Source organism: Pelodiscus sinensis, chromosome 14 (assembly GCF_049634645.1).
Source record: "Pelodiscus sinensis isolate JC-2024 chromosome 14, ASM4963464v1, whole genome shotgun sequence".
NCBI lineage: Eukaryota > Metazoa > Chordata > Testudines > Trionychidae > Pelodiscus > Pelodiscus sinensis.
Window position 1 is genome coordinate 39,587,059 of NC_134724.1, and position 14,882 is coordinate 39,601,940.

Consider the following 14,882-nt stretch of genomic DNA (forward strand, 5'->3'; position numbering starts at 1 on the left):
AGGTGGTTGTCTATAGGAGACTATGGGTCTGTCTCCCAGAGCCTTTCGGAGGGTAGTATCCTGATTCAGTATAGGTTGTAGTTTATTGATAATGCGTTGGATGGGCTTAAGTTGGGGGCTATAGATGACACGTGGTGTTCTATTGTTGGTTTTCTTGGGTCTATCTTGAAGTAGATGGTTTCTGGGTATTTGTCTGGCTCTTTCCATTTTTTTTAAATTTCTCTGGGTGGGTAATTGAGGTTTATAAATGCTTGGTAGAGATCCTGAAGTTTCTGGTCTCTGCAAGTGGGATTAGAGCAGATGCGGCTGTATCTAAGGGCTTGGCTATAGACGATGGATCGTATGGTGTGTCCTGGATGGGAGCTGGAGGCATGTAGGTAACTGTAGGAGTCAGTGGGTTTTCTGTAGAGAGTGGTGTCTAATTTACCATTGGTGATTTGTACTGTTGTGTCCAGGAAATAGATCTCTCGTGTAGAATGGTCCAGGCTGAGATTGATGGTGGGGTGTAGATTGTTAAAGTCTCTGTGGAATGCATCCAATGTTTCTTGGCCATGGGTCCAGATCATAAAGATGTCATCTATATAGCATAAGTAGATAAGGGGTAAAAGAGGATGGGATCTGAGGAAACATTGTTCTAAGTCAGCCATAAAGATGTTAGCGTACTGCATGGGGCCATGCAGGTACCCATGGCTGTGCTGCTGATCTGGAGGTATAAGTTGTACAAACTAGGCTGCATCTCTATCACTATCACCCAGGGGCATTCTGAGGACAACTACATTAAAGATCGGGATATTATAGAAAGGGAAGTTCTCTACTTCCTCTCCTGTGATTTTGCCTACCTCCTCTGTGACTAAAGAGGGGGTAGACCTGACTTAGGCGAACAGGCTTTAAAAGCCAGAGGCAGAACGACCAAGGGAGCGAAGCGGACAGGGGAATTTAAGAGGGAGTTTGAAAGAGCGAGGCCTACGATGGTCAGGAAGACCCACAACACCTGTGCCAGCACTGCTGCTGTCTCCTCTGCCTGTGCTTGTATCCAGACAGACCACTACTACCCCAGGCTACTCATCCATGGATGCCTCTACCCAGATCCTGGTGTGGATTTGCAGTGACTGTGGCTTGCAATTCCCACTTACTGATAGGGTGGACCATCCAGGGTGAAAGGTGCCTGCTGGTGGAATCTCTCAGGCAGCAGGTGGGAGAGCTACAGGAGGAGGGGACTAGGTTGAGGAGCATCCCAATCCACAAGCAATTCCTGGACAATATTTATGTGAATACAGCTGAGGTAGCTGTCCCAGAACATAAGACTGCTGCCACACCACTGGTGGAGGAGGAGATGGCTCAGGGAGGACACAGGCAGCTGGTTACTTCTAGCAGCAGGCAGTGCTCCACTCCTGCTCCCATCCCTCCCAACGTGGTGCTAGGAAACCGTTATACTCTTCTTGATACAAGAGATGAGTAATCACCCCCTACAGCAGAGGAGGAGAAGCCTTGTTCCCCCAAGGCTGGGAGGTCTGCTGCCACCACTGTGAGGAGGAAACGTAGGGTAGTGGTGGTCAGAGACTCTCTTCTGAGGGGGATGGAGGCGCCCATCTGTCGCCCTGACTTGTCATCTCGGGAGGTATGCTGCCCGCTGGAGGCCCTTATCCAAGACGTTACAGCAGCATTGTCAAGGATTACCCGGCCCTCTGATTACTACCCCATGCTACTCATCCATGTGGGCACTAGTGAGCAGATCAAGAGTCACTACCGCAGGAGTGGCCCAACCAGTTAGAGATGAAGAGCCAAAATAGTGGTGGATAGAGCGTGGAGAGCCATGTATTATATATTTATTTTTATCTATCAATAGATAGATATAGTACACAAAATGTAGTGATAAAAATAACATGACAGGACATTTCAGACAAAAACCAATAAAGTCTCTAGTCACTTAAAAAATTCATGGCCATCCATAGATCTTCAGAGAACTTGACAAGGGACAAACATAAAACTTAAAAAAAACTTAAAAAATACAGTAATATTCTCACAATAAAAAAAAGCATTCCCACGATGTATTTTAAATTTAGCACTACTGCCCTATTATGTCCTGTGAGTTTTTTAAAATTAAACTGAACTGAGAAGTAAATTAGCACAATTTGAAGTGCCTGTTTCATTCCAGCTTGTTGATCTCTGGTATGGTTTCCTCATTTTTCTTATTTATGAAGATTAGAACTATAAAAAAGCCATAACAATTCAGGTCTGTCCCAGACTGCCAATATGAGAGGTTCAAAAACAATAAGGAAGAGACTCATATCTCAGAATAATTGCTTCAGCCTGGCAAACAATAGCCTCTGAATTTTCTTTAAAGAAACACAGTGTAAACCAGGTACATGCTGATTCTTTTTTTGCCCTGGAATTTAAATATGACATCTGTGTTGGCTGCTTTATTCTGCATCCATGAAGACTTTGAGTTAAAGGTGCTTCAGCCCTCTGCCCACCCCCCGCTCCAACCCAATGTCCTACCCCTCCACCCAGAGCCAGGCATTCCCAGCCCCCGCTCCCCGTTTGTAGCCAGACAGAACTCTCCCCGCCCTCCCGCTGACATCCTTGGGAGAGAGAATACTTGAGAGTGAAACTCTGTCTTCAAAGGCTCCAGGGCCTCCAGAGGTGATGGAATAACAATGGCCCTGGATGCTAGACGGAACCAGATAACAGCGGCAATTGGTCCAGCAGGCGATCGGGGCCTCGAGCTGCCCTTGGCTGGTACCAGTAATTGATATGCCTACACACACCATCCCAGAAGAGGAATCTGATGCCCCATCAGAAAGACTGTCCGGCCCTAATGATTTAGTTACCTCCACCTCACAGGTGCAAATTAAGCTTTGGGCCCCCTATGGGAATGAGCGTCACAAAGATGTTCCAACTTAATTGGCATTTTAATGACAAGAGAAGCTTCTACGTGACCACAGGGGTATAAAGTGGGGCCCTGTGCCTCACTCTAGTTGGAGATCCACCCATATACCTGCTGGTCAAGCGGTCTTGGACCCCTGAGACTTTAGAGACGCCTTCGTCTCGTATCGACTGCTTCCCATTGGGATTGAGAGAAACATTGGCTTCGCCGGAGTAAGGATGAGAATACATCTGCTAGGTGTCTATTTTTGCGTGCATTCAATAAGAGCTCAGGGAACCAAAAGGGTTCCATGATACCTTTAAGTTATTGTTATTGTATTGTCTTTGTAGTGACTGTGTTATCTGTAACACAGCAGTAACATTTAACAGCTAAGCTTGCCTTGTAACAATAAAATAGTAACTGTTTAAGCTTTTAACCTGACTCCTCCTGTTGCTGTAACAGAACCAAACACAATAAAAAAGAACCATAGCCGGTCAGGGGTAAACGCAGTAAGAGCTGAGTGTTGAGTCGTGCCGCCTCCACGGGGCAGACTCTTGGGGCGCCCGTCAGCCTCCCTGGCTGCCCGCTGCAAAGGGACTTTTGTCCTAGCAGTCAAAGTCTCGGGTGTAACGAGCTCTCTCTGCACCACCTTGGGGCACCTGTCAGCCTCCCTGGCTGCCCGCTGTGAAGGGACTCTGTCCTAGCAGTCAAAGACTCGGGTGTGATAGGGCTCACAGACCACTCATTACCCCGGCCACCGGCTAACACTGTTCTAACCCAATCTCCCTCCATTCCCCCAGAGGCAGGCACCCCCAGCCTCCCATTCTAACCCAATGCCCCACCTCTCCCTCAGAGCAAGGCACCCCCCCCACTCTAACCTAATCCTCCTCCCCTCCCCCAGAGTCAGGCACACACCTCCAACCCAATGCCTGGGTCCCAGAGCCACTGCCATGTGCTTCTCCCTCAAGGCGCTGGGTGAGGGTATAGAGTGGCCAGCCATGAGCAGTCCGGACACGTGGTTCAGAAGCAGCAGGAGCCACATTTCCTTAATCAAAGAGTCCCATGTGGCTTGAGAGCCACAGGTTGGCCAACCCTGGACTACAGGGCTCTGGGAGAACAGGTGAAGGAATTTGGAGCGCGGGTGGTATTCTCTTCAGTCCTTCCTGTCAAAGGTAGGGGCCCAGGCAGAGACAGGTGCATCCTGGAGGTGAATGCCTGGCTGTGAAGATGGTGTTGCCAGGAGGGCTTTGGCTTCCTCATCCACAGAATGCAGTCCAAGAAGGACTGCGAAGCAGGGATGGCGTTCACCTTTCGAGGAAGGGGGAGACCGTATTTGGATACAGACTGGCTAATCTAGTGAGGAGGGATTTAAACTAGGTTCAACAGGGTCAGGTGATCAAAGCCTACAGGTAAGTGATGAACATGGAGACCTGGGAGATGGGTTGGAAATGGGAGGGAGCGTGGGCTATAATAGCAAAGAAAAGGGAGGGACAGGGCAGAACTGGGAGGCAAGATCAAATCAGTATCTTAGATGCCTATATACAAATGCAGGAAGTATGGATAATAAGCAGGATGTGCTAATAAATAAATACAATTATGACATCGTTGGTATCTGTGATGGGGAAACCACTCCCCACATTTACACCCGCTTGCCAGCGGAGACCGGCACCCCAGCGGCAGCGCCACCACTTCCGCGAGTGGCGGGCAGGGTGCCAAGGGCTCATGCACGGTAGGTCCTGGGCAGCCGACACGCATGTTGGGCGGGGGCGTTACATACAAGAGGGAGGTGGCAGAGCAGAGCGGGGGGGGGGGGAGAGCAGGAGCTGGCTGGCTGGCTGTGCTCTTGAACCCCACAGGCGGTGAACCGGAACCCGGGGGCCGGAGAGCGCTAGGCATTGAGGACACCTGAGCTGATGAGGCCTACGGCGGAGGGGCACCTCCGGGAGCTGGGTGAGGGAAGCCGGCAACTTGTGGATGAGCAGGCAGAGCAAGGGCCAGGACCCTGAGGCCACGAGAGCTGGAGCGAGGAGCGACTCCGCAAACCACCCCCCCAAGACTGTAAGGGGGCCGCAGTTGAGGGCCCGGACAAAGGGGAACAGACTGAAGGTCGGGGAGGGATGAGGAAGGACTAAGCCTGACCCTGCCTCAGTATCACAGAGACTTGGTGGGATAATACACATGATTAGAATATTGGTCTAGAAGGGTACAGCTTACTCAGGAAGGATAGGCAGGGGAAAAAAAGGGAGGAGGTGTTGCCTTATATATTAAAAATGTATACACTTGGACTGAGGTGGAGATAGAGGTTGGAGACAGATGTGTTGAGAGTCTCTAGGTTAGGCTAAAAGGGGTAAGAAACAAGGGTGATGTCACGCTAGAGGTCTACTATAGGCCACCTACCCAGGCGAATGAGGCTTTTTTTAAACAACAAAATCATCCAAAGCTCAGGATTTGGTGGTGATGGGGGACTTCAACTATCTAGACATATGTTAGGAAAACTAACACAGCGGGGCACAGACTATCCAATACGTTCTTGGACTGCATTGGAGACAATTTTTTATTTCAGAAGGTTGAAAAAACTACTGGGGGGAAGCTGTTCTAGATTTCATTTAAACAAATAGGGAGGAACTGGTTCAGAATTTGAAAGTGGAAGGCTGCTTAGGTAAAAGTGATCATATAATCATAAAGTTCATGATTCTAAGGAATGGTAGAAGAGAGAACAGCAAAATAGAGACAATGGATTTCAGGAAGGCAGATTTTGGTAAGCTCAGAGAGCTGGTAGGTAAGGTCCTATGAGATGCAAAACTAAGGGGAAAAACAACTGAAGAGAGCTGGCAGTTTTTCAAAGGGACATTATGAAGGGCCCAAAAGCAAGCTATTCCGCTGCGTAGGAAAACTTTCTAGTATGGTAAAAAAATGCCCTGGCTTAACCAGGAGATCTTGCATGATCTAAAAATAAAAAAGGAGTCATATAAAAAGTGGAAACTAGGACAAATTACAAAGAATGAATATAAGCAAATAATACAGGTATGCAGGGGCAAGATGAGAAAGGCAAAGGCACAAAACAAGCTCAGACTAGCTGCAGACATTAAGGGAAACAAAAAGACATTCTATAAATATATTAGAAGCAAGAGGAAGACCAAGGACAGGGTAGGCACACTGCTCAGTGAGGAGGGAGAAACAGTAACAGGAAACTTGGAAATGGCAGAGATGTTTAATGACTTCTTTGTTTCAGTCTTCACCAAGAAGTCTAATGAAGGAATACCTAACATAGTTGAAGCAAAATACAGGACTATGTAGCACTTTAAAGACTAACAAGATGGTTTATTAGATGATGAGCTTTCGTGGGCCAGACCCTATTTGATCTGAGGAAGTGGGTCTTGCCCATGAAAACTCATCATCTAATAAACCATCTTGTTAGTCTTTAAAGTGCTACATAGTCCTGTATTTTGCTTCAGCTACACCAGACTAACACGGCTACATTTCTATTACTACCTAACATAGTGAATGCTAGTGGGAAGGGGGTTGGTTTAGAAGATAAAATTAAAAAGAACAAGTTAAAAATCATTTAGAAAAGTTAGATGTCTAAGTCACCAGGGCCTGATGAAATGCATCCTAGAATACTTAAGGAGCTGATAGAGGAGGTATCTGAGCCTTTAGCTATCCTCTTTGGAAAATCATAAATATGGGAGAGAGTTCAGAAGACTGGAAAATGGGAAATATAGTGCACATCGATAAAAAGGGAAATAAGAACAACCCAGGAAACTACAGATCAGTCAGTTTAACTTCTGTGCCAGGGAAGATAATGGAGCAAGAAATTAAGGAATTCATCTCCAAACACGTGGAAGATAATAAGGTGATAGGTAAGAGCCAGCATGGATTTGTAAAGAACAAATCTTGTCAAACCAATCTGATAGCTTTCTTTGATAGCATAACGAATCTCATGGATAAGGGAGAAGCGGTGGACGTGGCATACCTAGACTTTAGTAAGGCATTTGATAGGCTCTTGCATGACATTCTTTATCAATAAACTAGGCAAATACAACTTATATGGGGCTACTATAAGGTGGGTGCATAACTGGCTGGATAACCATACTCAGAGAGTAGTTATTAATGGTTCACAATCCTGCTGGAAAGACATAACAAGTGGGGTTCTGCAGGGGTCTGTTTTGGGACCGGTTCTGTTCAATATGGTCAACAATTTTGATATTGGCATAGAGAGTATGCTTATTAAATCTGCAGATGATATGAAGCTGGGAGGGGTTGCAACTGCTTTGGAGGATAGGGTCATAATTCAAAATGATTTGGACAAACTGGAGAAATGGTCGGAGGTAAATAGGATGAAGTTTAATAAAGACAAATGCAAAGTGCTCCACTTAGGAAGGAACAGTCTCACACATATAGATGGGAAGCTACTGTCTAGGAAGGAGTATGGAAGAAAGGGATTTTGGGGTCATAGTGGACCACAAGCTAAATATGAGTCAACAGTGTGATGCTGTTGCAGAAAAAGAAAACATGATTCTGGGATGCATTAACAGGTTTGTTGTGAGCAAGACATGAGAAGTCATTCTTCCTCTCTATTCTTCACTGATTAGGCCTCAGTTGGAGTATTGTGTCCAGGTCTGGGCTCGACATTTCAAGAAAGATGTGGAGAAATTGGAGAAGGTCCAGAGAAGAGCAACAAGAACGATTAAAGGTCTAGATACATGACCTATGAAGGAAGGCTGAAAGAACTGGGTTTGTTTAGTTTAGAAAAGAGAAGCTTGAGTGGGGACATGATAGCAGTTTTCAGGTATCTTAAAGGGAGGAAGCGTTCCCACAGGGCCTCCTGGATACTGACAGCTCCCCGATGGACCTCAGGCAACAGCCACACACAGACACTCCTGATCTGATGCCCTGCCTGACCTGGGTCCGGCTGGCCTAAAATCCGATTCAGTGTCGACTCTGTGTGGACACGGTAGTTTGAATTAGCAAAACACTAATTTGAACTGCATTTTGTGTGTAGATGTGTTAATCCGAATAAGCTTAATTTGGATTAACTAATTTGAATTAATATAACTCGAATTTATGCTGTAGTGTAGACGTACCCTAACGGAAAAAAATTAAAAAATAATGAATAGTCTTGCAGTACCTTAGGGTATGTCTACACTAGCCCCCTACTAGGGAGGCTAATGAGGGCGACCGAAATTGCAAATGAAGCATGTTCCTGGGCAGTCGCCATTTTGGAAATTGACTAGCCCGGAATAACTGCCTGCATCTACACGCAGCAGTGAAATGGGAGTTCAAAGTAAAGCCCTTAATTTGAATTAGCTGGTAAACCTCATTCCAGGAGGTTTGTAGGAGAGGGATGTAAAATCCCATTTAATCAGTGAACTGAGGGAGCCATGGCAAGGGTTGAGCCAACTGCTGCTGCTGTTGTATCTGTGCAGCTGGCTTTGGTGATGAATGTTGTGGTGAGGATGTGATCACATTCCCATCACATTGTCACTGGAGAAGGGGTGGGGAGAGAGTGAGCTTGATGGCATGGCAAGCCTGCTTGGTCCCTCCAGCATTGATGTGGCATCGGTACCAAATAACAGTGTGTCCGGTACTGATGCTATTGCTAGATGATCTTGGTGGGTAGTCAGAGGCCTTGGCAGAGTGAAGGTCAATACCACTGGTGCAGAGGATTGCTGTCTCTGTGTTAAAGAGTCTGCCTGTGGCCTAGATATCGTCGATACTGAGGAAACTTCAGGATTCGAGATGGTACTGATTTGGCTGGTGCCTGTACCGGTGGTTCTGGGCAGCCCTTGTCCGTCTGCACTGAGGCAGTTTGGGCACCGTTTTTGTCAGTACTGCCAAGTTTGGTACCGACGGCGTATTGGCAGTTTTCTTCCCCTCGGGATTTTTCTGTACCAGACTTTCCCGGTACCTGCGCATCCCCAGTAGCCTTCCCCTTAGGCAACAGAGGCTTGTGCTAGGGAGATGATCTCTTCAGTGCCCTCTCTGCTGAAAGCGAATAATGTTTTCTTTTGGCTGTTTTCTTGGCTGGGGCCTTCTTCGATGCCGAGGGTCCTTGAGCCAAAGTGGCCATGGGTGAGGTCAGGGCAACGGAAGTTTAGGGTGTCAGTTCTGAAGCTGGTCTCTCTACCTTCTCCATTGTGAGGAGCTCCTGAAGCTTTACTTCCTGAATAGTGGCTACCCTCTTGAAAAGTACCCTTGGAACTGGTTTAAGTCATTGGCGGTATATACATCCTCAGGGACTATCGTCTCTGCACGGGAGGAAGATGAATTGTCGTGTAGTGGCTGGACGTTGTCATCACCACCTGAGCTGGCCCTCCTCTTCTTCTGACTCTGGCATGGTTGTCAGGGTGTGATGTGGTGAGGCTGGTGGAAACCTTTTTGGTGAAGGAGATGGGCCGACTGACTGGTGTCTCTTTGCCGTCCCCAGTAGTCCCAGGGTGCCCAATGAGGGAGGTAGCGTGGGAGCGAGTGGCATGGGTGTTCCCTATAACAATGGTATTGTGGGGACATGGTGGGAGATGAATGGTGTGAAGAGAACACGCTCCTCTGTTCATAGTCAGTCTCCTCAGGGTGTTCATATAAATGTGGAGATCTCCTATAACCTGGAGATGGGCACGATGAAAAGGGCTCTGGCGATTGTTCCCGCGATAAGGGTAGGGAGGGGTGCCTCTCTCCACCTTCAGTTTCTATTAAATCTCTCTCGTTTTTAACTGCTTCATTGCAGACAGCCTGGGCAGGCTGCATATTGACATCAGCCTCCCTGGACTGAGGCATTGGAGAAGCTGGCACGCTGGGAGGCCGTGCTGGGGATTTGCAGGGCCGCTTTGAAGCTGGCTCTGCATTCTTCACCAGTACCATCCCTTAAAGCGCTTGTTTCATCACCATGGCTTGTCAGTGCTCTCTCCCCAGTGCGGAGGAGTGGACAGGTGCCATGTTCTGGCTGGGTACAGCAGCCACGGGGCTTAGGCCAGCTCTCAGCATCGAGATGCCGGAGGTGCCTGGCACGTGTCTCCTGCTCAGGCTGGGGGATGGATTGGGTAGCAACATCAGCCAGCAATCTGGCTGGTGACAACCTCCTCTTCCGGTGCCTCTGTGGCATTGGGGAGGCAGATCTGTGTTTCACAGGGTCTGCCGCTTTACTAAATGGAGGTTCCTCCATAGGCTGCAAAGCCTTCTCAAGGAGGGTCATGAGGAGCCTAAGCAGTTTAACTGCTCATGCCCTGGCACTTAAACTGAGACAATGGTCACACTTCTGTGGTGTGTGCGACTCCCCCAGACATGGAATGCAGCAGCTATGGCCATCAGAGGCCAGCATTGACTCATTGCAGCTGCAGAACTTTTTAAAGCCCTGTGATCCCAACATACCAGGAGCCGTTAATGTTCAAGGCTGAATGGGGGGATGGTGTTTCTTGCTTGAACCCTTGGCAAGCCTGTGTGGTAAGACTTGCTGTCGTCTTGGTTTACGTTTTTTTTTTTAAAGGAGTGTGGCTGGCTGTAGGAGTTCAGAGCCACTGCTGCTGAAGCAGTCCGTGTGGACCAGTGCTGAGGGAACAGCTTGTTTTCTTTCTCTTTTTGTTTTTAAAAACCAGAGCGGCAAAAATGTAACAAGAGGTAATTTGTAACTAAAAGAAGCAAGGTCAACAGGGGAAAGTGAAAGTCTCTGTGAGGAGAGGAATGCCTGAAGTGGTAGAAGAGGAACTGAAGCGGGGAGTCAGGCCATGGGCAAAGTACTAAACTGTCAGCAGCATGAGGCACCTGCGGCGCACGCATGGCCAATTGCTAAGAAAAAGACTGATTCTGCAGCTTCAGGGATGACCCGTCACCTTACATGGAGCACCCACATGGACATCACCTGAAATAGTAGTTCCAATTCCAAGCGCAGGAGTGCCAAGACACCTAGGGTGCATCTAGACTGGCAAGATTTTGTGCAAAAGTGGTTGCTTTTGCGCAAAATCTTGCCACCAGTCTACACTGGCCGTGAGTATTTGCGCAAGAACACTGACTTTGTACTGTACAAAATCAGTGGTTCTTGCGCAAATACTCCGACGCTCCCGCTCAGGGATAAGCCCTCTTGTGCAAGTATTCTTGAGCAAGAGGGCCAGTGTAGACAGCCAAGTTAATTTCTTGCGCAAGAAAACCTGATGGCTAAAATGGCCATTGGAGCTTTCTTGCACAAGACAGCGTCTACACTGGCACGGATACTTTTGCCCAAAAGCAAATCTTTTGCGCAAAAGCACATGCCAGTGTAGACGCGCTCTTGCGCAAATACTTTTAATGGAAAAGCTTTTCCGTTAAAAGTATTTGTGCGAAATCATGCCAGTCTAGACACAGCCCTAGGCTATGTCTACACTCGCAGCTTCTTGCACGAGTAATATGCAAATTAGGCTAAGCATGAATATCGCCGAGCCTCATTTGCATACCTAATGAGCCACCATTTTTTCAGAAGAGGCTCTTGCGCAAGAAGGAGCATCTATACTGCCCCTTCTTGCGCAATAAAAACCCTCTTGCGCAATGCTGTTACACCTATTACTTTTCAGGAAGAACGGCATTGCGCAAGAGGGTCTTTCTTGTGCAAGAAGGGGCAGTGTAGACGCTCCTTCTTACGCAAGAGCCTCTTCTGAAAAAAATGGTGGCTCATTAGGTATGCAAATGAGGTTTGGCGATATTCCACGCTTAGCCTCATTTGCATATTACTTGCACAAGAAGCCACGAGTGTAGACATAGCCCTACAGTGGAGTGCTCACAGGGATGCTCTTCGAAGAACTAGGTGGTCCTATCAATCTGTGCTTGTCTTATGGGACCAGAATCACCATTCCACTGCATCAACAGGATTGACTGCAGCCAGAATATGCTAACTGCTCTACTTAGTGATTTCATGCATGTCTGTTCATGGCCTCACATTAGTCCTTGCTCCAGCAGCTTCTGGACAAATTGCAGCATGATGCGCGCAGTGTTTCCTATCCTTGCCACAATAGTTTGCAGCTGAGTGTGGTTCATGCTTGTCGTGCTATGGCATCTGCACAGATAACCAGGGAAAAAGGGAGGGAGGGAGGAGATAAGAGCATTATGGGACACTGACCACATGTACCCAGAACCACTAGCTGTAATGTTTTTGTCCCATTAGATACTGGGAGTCTAACACAGAATGCAAAAGGGCAGCAGGAACGGTGGGATGGCTCCCCACAATGCATCCCTGTTAAAGGTAGCCACGCTATTGGGGATGTACTCCACTGACCTCATGTACCCAAATGAGGATATGCACTTTTGACTTTGGAAATCAGGGTGCTAAAAAGCCAACCTTAATAAATTCGATCTAAGTTCATAGTATAGATATATTTTAAGACAACCCACCAGTTGTGATGTTGCCAGCATAGAATACAGACTTAGGCTAGATTGGCATGATTTTCCGGAAATGCTTTTAATGGAAGTTTTCCGTTAAAAGCATTTTCAGAACAGTGTCTCTAGATTGGTACGGACGCTTTTCCGCAAAAGCACTTTTTGCGGAAAAGTGTCCATGCCAATCTAGACGCGCTTTTCCACAAGAAGCCCCGATCGCCATTTTCCCGATCGGGGCTTTTTTGCGGAAAACAAATCTGAGCTGTCTACACTGGCCCTTTTGCGCAAAAGCTTTGTGCAAAAGGGACTTTTGCCTGAACAGGAGCAGCATAGTATTTCCGCAAGAAGCACTGATTTCAGACAGTAGGAAGTCAGTGCTTTTGCGGAAATTCAAGCGGCCAGTGTAGACAGCTCAGATTTGTTTTCCGCAAAAAAGCCCCAATTGCGAAAATGGCCAGTCTAGACACAGCCTTAGTGATTAGTAACACTGTACTTGCCAGTAGTCTTGGGCCTACCTGAGGCCCAAATTTCTAAAAGTGTCAGGCAGAATACTGATAATTTTGCTAGTAACCCTAACAAGCCAGGAACTCATTAAGTAGGTAGGAACATAAACCAACCACATTATTGTGATGTGATACAGCAGCACTATGGATTACTTTCCACCCCCTCTTTCTGAGGATGTATTCAGTAATTGAGGGTATGGTAAAACAGGCTAATAGTTATATCTAATACATATATTGATGTATTAGCCCGTAAAGAGAGATAAGAAACATGATCTAGCTAGTAAGTGACCTACAATTGTGCTTTCACATTTGAGGAAGTTTCTGTGCCAAAGCAACTTTAAATTACCATGTTATTACCATGTTACTTTAAGTTGCTTGAACAATACTATTTTTAATAGGAATGCAATCAAGGTCACTCCCAATCAATAATTAACAGATATTAAAATACATGTTTTATAGTTGTTACTATGCATTCACATACTGAGTTTAATAGTTTTAAACTTTATAGGCATCATTACTTTTTTTTCCTGTAATTTTTTATATTCTCAAATTATAGTGTGGCTAATAAAACCCATAAATCTACAAAATATTTGAGTTTGTCTGTGTATCTTTCAGTAACCACCACCTGTTACCAAGGTAGGGTTTGGCTGTGCCCAGAATGGGATTGCTTCTCATAAAACCATACAGAGAAGAGACACTCACTAGACTACCCCGTCTGCGACTGCCTTAGGCCCGAGCCTCCCACCCTCCAGGCAACCTTTAGAGAGGGCTGAAGTTTCTCCTGCCTGATTTGTACAGGGAAATTGCTGGCTGTTCCACTTTGTCTGGGTGTGAGGGAATTAAGTGCAGTTTGCTGCATTCCTCACTCTGGCTGGACAGGCAGACAAACCTGAACCTGCCCCAGCCAGGGGACATGCACCCCTCCCCTAGCTGTGCTCTTTGGAGCTGCAGCAGCCATGGAGAGGTCCCAATCTGTTGTGATGAGTGAGGGCTTGGGTAGTCTTCTCACCCTGGGACAGCCTGCATACTGAGCCCCACATCCCATCCCAGAGCAATGATTTAAATGAAGCATTTTCAGTTTATTTTATTTTCCACAAACCAAAAATTAATAGAACTAAGGACCTGAGCTACTCTAGATAAATCTTCTAACAATGAACACGAGGTATCTTGCATATCTGGAACGCGTCCTTAAGCACTCTAGAGTGTTCAAATTTAGAGTAGGGATGTAATAGTATAGTCGATTAACCGATTAGCAAAAGTTTATAGGTTAATGCTATAGAGTACGTGCATCTCCCCCACTCCGCCTCCAGTACATTTTTTAGCAGGCTGGACAGCAGCCTGGCTCAGCCCTGGCTTGCACTGGGTCTGCAACTTACGCCTGCTGTGGCTCTGCATTTAATAAGTGTTAGGAGCCAGACAGGCAGGCAGCCTGGCTCAGTTCTGGCTCATGCTGGATCTGGGAGGTCAGCCAACCCACCCCTGGGGACGGGGCTGCTGCCACCCCACGCTGATGCGTCTGTATCAGAGGCAGTAGCGCAGGGTGATGGCAGCCAGTCTGTGAAGGGAGCTGGTTTTTAAACTGGCTCCCCTCGCAGACCAGCTCCGACTTGGCACCCACAGCAGCATGGAGGGGCAGAAGGCTATTTGGGGTGCACTGGCTACTGGCCCTACCCCCGGGGACTATAGAAGAGTCAAGTAACCGATAAGAATTCATGAGTTTAATTGACTATTCAATTAACTGATATTTAACAGCCCTAATTCAGAATACACATTAGGGATGTAAACATGCTTAAAAAAAGGGGGGGGGGGCAAACTGTAACCAATTACAATACCATCTGTTATACAGTTAAGCAGGCTCTGTGGTCTCCCAGTCCTGCAGTCTGCTGACCCCATGGGAGTTTAACAGTGAACTAGAACCAATAAGCAGCAGCGTATCAGTTAACCGGTTAAACTCTTACATCCCTAGTACACATCTAGTCTAGTTCAAGTGACACTGGTCAAATCTGACCCCACATATAGGTTTTGTGAAAACAAGCTTTAACAATATTATACAATTTTATTTACATACCAGACTCTCCCCCTGAAAATGGATATTTTTGCTTATGAAGTCTTAAAGGAAAACAAAATAAATTCCATGAAATATTTACATCAATGTTGTAGCATTGCATTTGTGAGAA